This window comes from Eulemur rufifrons, chromosome 30 (genome assembly GCF_041146395.1).
Source record: "Eulemur rufifrons isolate Redbay chromosome 30, OSU_ERuf_1, whole genome shotgun sequence".
Classification (NCBI taxonomy): Eukaryota; Metazoa; Chordata; class Mammalia; order Primates; family Lemuridae; genus Eulemur; species Eulemur rufifrons.
The window spans coordinates 13,896,377-13,905,644 of record NC_091012.1 but is presented as its reverse complement, the minus strand read 5'-3'; the positions used below and the strand labels follow the sequence as shown (position 1 = coordinate 13,905,644).

Sequence of the window (9,268 nt, the reverse complement as noted above, 5' to 3'; positions counted from 1 at the left end):
TAGTGGAGAAATGATACCTGTTTTATATACAAGAAGACAGGCTCTGAGAAGTATAAATTGAGTTTCCAAGATTTTAAATAAGACTTGGTAGATCAAGAATGTAATTTCCAGACACATAGAATATAGGAACAAAATTAATAGAATCACTTATATGGGCCTCTTTGGATATTACATTTTTTCTCAACTTTTTTAATGTACTAAAGTAATTAGGCTTTAGGGTTAAAACAGTAACATTAGATAATAAATGCAACAGAGGTACCAGTAATGCAGAAATGTTCTTAAAAGTCTAAGAAATGGAGTTAAGTGCTCTTAAGAAATATATAAAGAAGAAGGGCATACTACAGTATATGAATTGTCACAGCTCAGTCACAGTCACTAAAACAAATTTAGGATTAAAAAAGTTAAGGCAAGACTGAGAGTTGATGCAGAGACAGATAAAAGATTGAGAGACTTAACATATTTGTGTTATGGGCCATAAAACTAATACAATGTGCAGTATAGGGGTGACAGAGCAGGTCAGTAAATGCAATGAGCCTTTACATAAATGGGTGCCCAGCAGTTGGCCCAGAAACTGCTTCTATTTAATTGGGATATACTGCAATCAATGTTGAACTCAATCTCTTTCTCTGAAATGTGCTGGTTCTTTGATTAATTTCTTGGTTACTGCCCTCTCCCTTTAATATTTTGCAAGGAAACTTATTTCTTGATAGTTTACAATTGTATAATTTTAACATTTTTAGCCTTTAATAATGCATTTCATTTATTCTAAGTTACATATATTTTTACATTTTAACATCTGTGCAATTGAGATGGATCTTACAACTAGTAGAATCTTAGACGAAAAGCAGTATTCAACGTTAGTCAGGTGTCTTATGGACTTTTTCCTCTGAGGGATGTTTACCTTAATTAATTAGTTTATTTTTTCCTCTCATGACAACTTTTATTATCCCATATGATGGTAAAGTTTGTCTTATGGAAATTCAATAATCTGTTTTGTAGTCTCACTTAAATGGGAGATTATCCCACTTTGGTGACCTGCAGGCATAGGTAGGATCAAAATTTTTTAGAAGCCGTTCTATGGCCTGCTCCAGAAGATAATTTTGATGAATTCCCAGATTAACCATGCTTTGGGAAGAAAAACATGAGAGTTTAGCTTTGGATATTGAGGGAAAAATTAAAAAACTCACTTTCTGTCATGAAAGTGTTTCTATAGATTAGAAAATTAAACTTTTTATGCAGCCCTCTTAAATCTGCTGTGATGACTATCCCAGATACATCACAGCTAAATAAATGAGTAATTTATTGAATGGAGTTAAAATTAGCCTTTGATTATCTAAAGAATGCTTGCCAAAAACCACCCTCTTTGTTTTAGCATATTTGATATATTGACTGTCTGACAGTAATTGGCCACAGCATCACTTGCTACTTGAGACTGATCCTGAAATGTGCTAGTCATATCAGCATAGAGGAGGGTGAGAGTGTTCCTATTTGATAAGTACAAGGAGGAGGCCGTGTGTATGATTGATCTACTAGTTGCATCAGATTATTTAGGCACAAGTTAAAAAAAAAGAAGTTGCATAGCCTAGTTTTGGTCTACATATATGGAAAGATTCAACCACGTTGCATTTCCCACTAGAATTTTTATATTGTTGCCATTATATTTCTTCCTATTTATTACTACAAACTTCTTTCAAGACTGCTAAAAGTGATTAAAATTAATGTGTAGCTATTTTTTAGACAGAATCTCACTCTATCATCCAGGCTGGAGTGCAGTGTTATAATCATAGCTCACTGCAGTCTTGAACTCATGGGCTCAGATGATCCTCTTGTATCAGCCTCCAACAGTGCTGGATTACAGGTATGACCCCGTATGCCTGTAATCACAATGTGCAGCTGTTTTTAGAAGAATCTTTTTCATTCTTCTAAATTATGACATCTTTTTCCTCTTCTTCCTCTACAGATTTAACTTTGGAATCAAATCCAGCTGACCATCCAAGGGCAGGAGCAATTTTTCTGAGCAAATCTAAAATGGATGGTAAGACAATGTTTTTTTCCTCCAAGACAAGACTAAAAACTGTTTTTGTTTTATGGAATGCCTTATAGAAAGTATTTAGAAGAACTCATAATTACTTTAAAATTTTCAACTTTTCTTTTATTCACCTGTCATTTTGACATTTGATACACTTGCCTCTAGTTGTCACTGTTTCACTGAGAACATCTAGACTTTCTGTTTATACAATTTGCCACCTCTTTATGAACACAATAGGCCCCATGAATTAGAAGTGGTCATAGATTTATCCCCATCTCTCCATATTTCTTTACCCTTCTTGCCCTGCTCCAAAGAACACACTTTAAAGATGAACGATAGGATTTAGCCTGCAGGTAGGTTTTTATTTTAACAAATGAAAAAAATTCAGTTGTTTACATGTGGGGATTGAAACTGTGATTTTGGCCCCTTTTAACACAGTGATCTAGCCAAATGATCCTGTCACATCCACATCTGTCCTGCTCAGAAATTTAAGCTGTTCAAAACCTTTTCACCCTAATGTAATATAAACATGCCCTGAGATATTTCCCAGAGTTTAGCCTCAGCAAGTGAAACAAACTACTGCCAATTTTCCAAGTCCTACTCTTAGGATGAGAATCAGAACCCTAGGATTGTTCTTCACTCCTGCTTATTTACCTTACTGTTATGTTAAATCTTAGTTTATTTGCTAAAAAGCCATCTACAGCCAGGTTTTTCAGTTGATCTCAACAGCAAGAATACAAGAAGTGAGGGTTGTATTACTTAAGAATATTAGAAGTCGGCCTCTCCCAAGGGTCATAGGAGCTGCAGCGGCTCTAACGCAGACCGACCTGGCTCCAGCCTCCGCTGCTTTGGTCCCAGGCCCGGCGCCCCTGGTTCCAGCTCCCACAGCCCCACCCACTGGTGCCACCAGGCCACAGAGAACAAGACCAGCCCCGCAGGGCCAGGAGGGGGACCCGGGGATGGAGCCGCGGCTGGGGGCATGGGGCCCTTGGCTGCGTGGGCCGGACCAGCCCAGCGGGGCGGCTCAGGTGTGGGCCAGCAGCCCACGGTTTACCTACTATGGAGCACAGCCTGCGGAGGGAGACTCGAAGCCTGCGGTGTCCAGCCCGCCTCTGCTGGACTTCTTAATGCAGCTGGAGGATTACTCGCCCAGGGTCCCTGATGCAGTGACTGGTTACTACCTGAACTCTGCTGGCTTTGAGGCCTCAGACCCACACATAATTCGGCTCATCTCCCTAGCTGCCCAGAAATTCATCCCAGATATTGCCAACGATGCCCTACGGCACTGCAAAATGAAGGGCACAGCCTCCGGCAGCTCCCGGAGCAAGAGCAAGGACTGCAAGTCCACTCTAACCACAGAGGACCTGGCCCTGCCCTCAGCGAGTATGGCATCAATGCGAAGAAGCCCCACTACTTCACCTGGGCCACCTGATCTAAATGGACCTGTCTGTCCCATGTCCCCACACCAGCCTGTTTTCATTATAAACTGGATTGTGACAAAAAAAAAAAAAATGCAGCACAATAAAAAATAGGGGTTTCTTTTTTCCCCCTATCCTACAGAAATGAAGAAATTGGGTGTCTGCCTATACTGCATTTCCATATTTTGTGCGTAGTTTGCCTGTCTTGAACCAATCATTTCTGGTTAGGATCTCAGTATTTCTCCGTTTCTTGCAGAGCCGTGAGCTTCTCTCTTGTAGAGTGTGTGGAAGCAGAAGAAAACTATCCCATCCCCCTGTCTCTTCAGTGGTGAGAAATGTGTGCCTAAAATGCCATCCAGCCTCAGAGGAGGAGGCAGTGTGGGAAACTAAGTGCAGCCAAAGTCCCTCTTGGAGCATTTACTCTTCTGACCTTTGTTACAACAAAATTATTTTGTGTTCTGTAGGTACCATGTTCAATGCAGTTAGCACACTCATTTTAAAATTTCAATGCCAGCTAGGTTACTTTCCAGTTATGTAAAGACCAATTTATTTTTCAGTGACATATTAGTAGATCACCAGTAAGGATGCTTCCAGGGATTCAGATGCATCTAGGGATTGATGCCTGACCAGAAACTGGTTCTTAAGAGCTGTCCGCTGGTAGATACTGGTAATTAAAGTAAGCTGTGTGTCAATGTAGAATTAGAAGATACTACTGGGTAGTGGTTCAAATATGCAACAGGTTTACTTTTTGATTAGCTAAATTTCTCGTCTGGCCTAATTTGTTTTGCTCCTTTGTACATGGGGATTCTTTCATTTGTATGTAATAGATTTTCACTTATTTCTTATTTACTTTTAGACAGGATCTTCCTCTATGTGACCCAGGCTAGAGCGTAGTGGTGTCATCATAGCTCATTGCAACCTCAAATTCCTGGGCTTGAGCAATCCTCCTGCATCAGCCTCCCAAGTAGCTGGGACTACAGGCATGCCCGGCTAATTTTTCTAACTTTTTGTAGAGATGGGGTCTCCGTGTTGCTCAGGCTGGTCCCAAACTCCTGGCCTCAAGTGATCCTGCTGCCTCGGCCTCCTTTGCAAAGTGCTAGGAGTACAGGTGTGAGCCACTGCACCTGGCCTGCATATAATAGAATATCTGTTAAATCAAAAAGTAAAACTAACATTTTAGATTTTACTTTATGACATTCATCTTGTGAGGTGAATTAAATTATAAAGTTTGCAGAAAATTATTTTTAAAAGAATGGAATTTTATCTGATTTTGTATAATGGTATTTCATCAGATAATTAGCAACTATTTTTACTCTATGACATTTGTATCAGAATTGATCAGTTTTTTATTATTTTGAGGGCAAGAAAAGAGGAAGAACAACCATTTAAAGCATGTAAGTAAACACTTGAAAAATTAAGACATTAATAGTTGGACTTAAAAGTATGTCTGTCATGATTCCTTAAAAATATAAAATATATATTATATATGTAAATATATAATATAACATACTGTTGGTGTGGAACTCTTTTTTGTGGATTTTCTAAGTCTCTTCTATTTTCCTAAATATCAAATCTATGTGGAAAAACCTTTGACTGAGTGGGGCCAATTTTTTAATGCTTTCTAACATTTCAGCTAAATTTCAATAACTTTGTTGTGGTGTAAAGATCTGCCTTAAACATTTGTGCCTTAATTGTTTAAACTTATTTTTTAATCAAAGTAACAGTGATAATAGCTAAGTTCATTTTTAGCACTCTCTGCTGACTTCCCGTCATAGCAGGTAAAAGCTGAGCTTCCTCACTCCACCATGACCTTATTTCCCTCCCTCCATTTCCTTGACATATATCACATTTTGTATTAAATCAGTAATTAATATTTGCATTATGACTATGCAAATACTGTTTGTTGCTGAGTCATACAGTTTTCTTGCTGTTCTTCTTCTGCACACCCTTCATTCTTTCTCTTAAATATTTCTGAAATCTGAGCACCTCACTTCTCCCAGACAATCCCCTTTTCTTAGCCTACATGAGCTCACACAGCCAAATAAGTAGTCACCGGCTGGTCTCCCTGCTTTCACATCCTTCTATTTTTTTTTTTTTTTTTTTTGAGACAGAGTCTCACTTTGTTGCCCAGGCTAGAGTGAGTGCCGTGGCGTCAGCTTAGCTCACAGCAACCTCAAACTCCTGGGCTCAAGCAATCCTCCTGTCTCAGCCTCCCGAGTAGCTGGGACTACAGGCACGCGCCACTATGCCCGGCTAGTTTTTCTATATATATTTTTAGGTGTCCGTATAATTTCTTTCTATTTTTTAGTAGAGACGGGGTCTCGCTCTTGCTCAGGCTGGTCTTGAACTCCTGACCTTGAGCGATCCACCCGCCTCGGCCTCCCAGAGTGCTAGGATTACAGGCGTGAGCCACCGTGCCTGGCCCACATCCCTCTATTTCTTGTGGAATTAATTTCCTGACTATATTTATTTGCCTGTTTTCTAACAGCTATTAATCCCCCAAATTTTGTGACATTTGTCACATGCCCATCTAAATATTTTCTGTCTACTAAAACATATCTGTTTCATTTTTCTCTTGGAGACAACTCCTCTCAGCCTTTTGTCATTCTCCTCCAGTATGGACTGCTTTGTTTTGCTAGTCCTGCTTTGTTAGCCTGTTTTTCTGGGGCATCTCTTTGAAGTCCTCTGGGCTCTCACATAATGGCTTTCTTGTGTCAGATCCCTTATGCCATAGGTTCTGTGTTTCCCGTGTGTTGTTATAGTCCTTGAGGGTCTTTTGTTGTTTTGTTTTTGAGATAGGGTCTTTCTCTGTTGCCCAGGCTAGAGTGCAGTGTCATGATCCTAACTCACTGCAACCTCAACAACCTGGGCTCAAGCAATCTTCCTGTCTCAGCCTCCCAGGTAGCTGGGACTACAGGTATATGACACCACACCTGGCTAATTTTAAAATTTTTTTTTTGTAGAGATGGAGACTTTCTGTGTTGATCAAGCTGGTCTCAAGCGTCTTTCCTCAAGCAATTCTCCTACCTTGGCTTCTCAAAGTACTGGAATTACAAGTTTGAGCCACGTCACCTGGCCATAATCCCTAGTTTTACTGGAGCACATTCCTTCAGGAAAGGGCACATGGGCAGACATTTTTAGAGATCTAGCCTGTCTGAAAATCCCTCTCATTTTATAGAACATAAAATTCCAGGTTGAAACTAAATTTCATCGTCTGAGGACATTTCTCTATTGTGTTCTCAATTTAGTGTTGTCCTTGAATCTGTTACCATTGTGTGATATATTACATGCAACCAATTTGTCATCTTCCCCCCATTCCTTCTCTGAAAGAATTTTAGTGCATTCTCTATCCCTGGGATAAATCCAATTTTGTAATATGGTTTGGAGGGGATTTTTTCATTTTATTGGGTCCACTAAGTTTGCAAACCATCTTTTCTAGACAGTTTTGTTTCCTTGCTATTTTTTTCTGTTCCGTCTTTTTTCTTATATCCTTATTCAAATGTTGGGCCTCTTAGACCAATATTTCTGCATTGATCTTTAATTATCCCTCCACTTCTTTCTAGTTTGTCTTTTTGTTCTACTTCCTGTGGATTTTTTGACTGTATACTCTAACACTTCTATTGAAAGTTTTGTCTTTTTGAGAGTATTTTAAGAAATTTTTAAAAGTTTCATTTTCTACTGAATTTTTACCACTTCTATAAATTCCTTTTTCTTGTTGTTTTGACCTCTCTTGTTGGAGCCTTCCTTCAAATGTGTGGTGGTGGTCCCTATAATTTTCTAATTGGAAACACCATGCATAAGCAGGACTTTTGTTAACTGATGTCTTTCACTGTGAGGATTTGAAGGACAAGCTGGCTTTTCATTTGGGGGACCTCAGTGTATTACCTGAGGGTCTTTTCTCTAGGACAGTTCAGTCTCTTCGGAGAAAGAGCTCCCCATTTTCTACCTGGGGAGTGCAAGCTTGGCTACTTGTACATTTTTCAGTGAATGGACTTTTCCCATTTTCCAAATTTCAGCCCTGGTATTTCTGAGATTGGTACCTCTGAGTCCAGAAACACTCAGGTTTATAGCTCCAGAAATACACATCTAAATTCCTTATAAGATGGGGGCACCAGTGGAGGTGGGGCTCTAAGCACAGATTTTGAACTGACTTTGTTGGCTTTTGTTTTGTTTCACCTACCTCCCACAGTGCCATGTGCCTTCTGAATTCTGAGACTGCCTTGAGTTCAATGAGGCTGTTCCAGTCACTCCCTGGGTGCACCAAAGTTGTGCTTCCACACCAGTTACCACTCCTTTGTCATCTTTTTATCTCTCAATATTAAAAATCATCTGCTGTCAATCCTTTTTCCTCATCTTGTATACACTCTTTATCTGATGCCTTTAATTCTAATGAATTTCAGGAGGGAGAGGAAATAAATTCATGGTCCACCCATTAAACCCAAATTTAGCAGCTATATTTAAAGTATAAATCTAAGTTTAAATTCAATATAAATAATAATATTAGTTCAGACAATTTTTAGTTATTCCTATAATAATAATATTACACTTTTCTACTAAGCCCTCATAAGTAATTGAATTCCAACTCTGCACCCTGCCATATGGTCCTATCACTGTGCAACATACATGGAGCTTTTGTCAAGAGTGCACAGTGTTAGATATCTTTAAGTGAATGAGAAGTCAATTCTTTAAAAAAAAAACATATCCAAAGTCTGTCTTGTAAAAAAAGGCAGAGAAAAAGTTTCTTTCACTTTTATTTTTTAATGGGTTTAAAGTCAGAGAGAGTAGGCACAATGGAAAAAGTCAGTGGGTGGGTACAGGATTTCAGCGGGTACTCGATCTTTTATGGTAAGGCTTGGGTTGTGACTGCTAGGTATTATTTTCTATTCTTTGCTATTCAACTTTAAATCTACTAAGTACCCTCTTTTCTTTCCTCTTAAATACTATAAAATTCTATATTCTGGTATTTGTGCTGCCTGAAGATAAATGCAATTCTCTGTCCCTGTCTATTTTGTGACTACCTGAAATAATATCTATGAACACTGAACTGTTGGTAGAGTTTTGCGGTTTAAATTTTGTTAGTCTTTGCATTTTATATCCTTAAGTTTGTCAGTATAGTTTGTTGTGATTGTAAGATGACAATGGTAAGGCTTTAGCCATAAAGGGCAATTTTCAAGATTTCAAGCAAGATGAGGAGAATATTACTGGTTAGAAACTATAATTGGTTTCCTCAGAAACTTAATTCTGCCACCCTCTAGTCTCAAGAGACAAAGGGATGCTCTTGATATTGAAAAGTTTGAATAGCTGAAATTACACGCACTTGCTCTATGTCTCTTGCTGTGTACTTGTTAGGAGAGAGTTTTTACATCTATCTTTTTCTGATCATCTTGAAATTTGGGAATGGCCTGGTTGTGGGAAAAAAGGAAGCAAATAGAAATGGCCATTTTCCTGGAATGAATAATTCCTCTGTCTTCAACCCAGAGTTTAGATTAAGGCTGGACTGATGGGGAAGTGTTTAATGTTTCTTTGGCTGGATCTAGCCAGTAGATCATAAGCTGCTGATTCACTAAATGAGCCCCCATAAGTTGGTGATTCACTAAAAGCCACATCTAATTCAAAGTTTTAAAGGTTTTAGCATTAATATTTTCAGAGACAAACCATATACACTCATGAAAGAAAAATCTTAAAGAGAGAAAAATTGGAGTAATCATCATGTCAAATTCTACAGTCTAGTCTACATTTTGGTCCATTTCCTCTCTGCTCTGTTTATTCTCATGTATATGTTTTTCATAACAACTAACTTTTGTTATGGTGTAGTGTATGC

General features: G+C 38.7%; 1 pseudogene; it reads left to right on the top strand.

Annotated features, from left to right (window-relative positions):
• The first annotated feature begins 1,807 nt into the window (after positions 1-1,807).
• Positions 1,808-3,461, top strand: LOC138378761 (transcription initiation factor TFIID subunit 10 pseudogene; annotated as a pseudogene).
• The last annotated feature ends 5,807 nt before the right edge of the window (positions 3,462-9,268 follow it).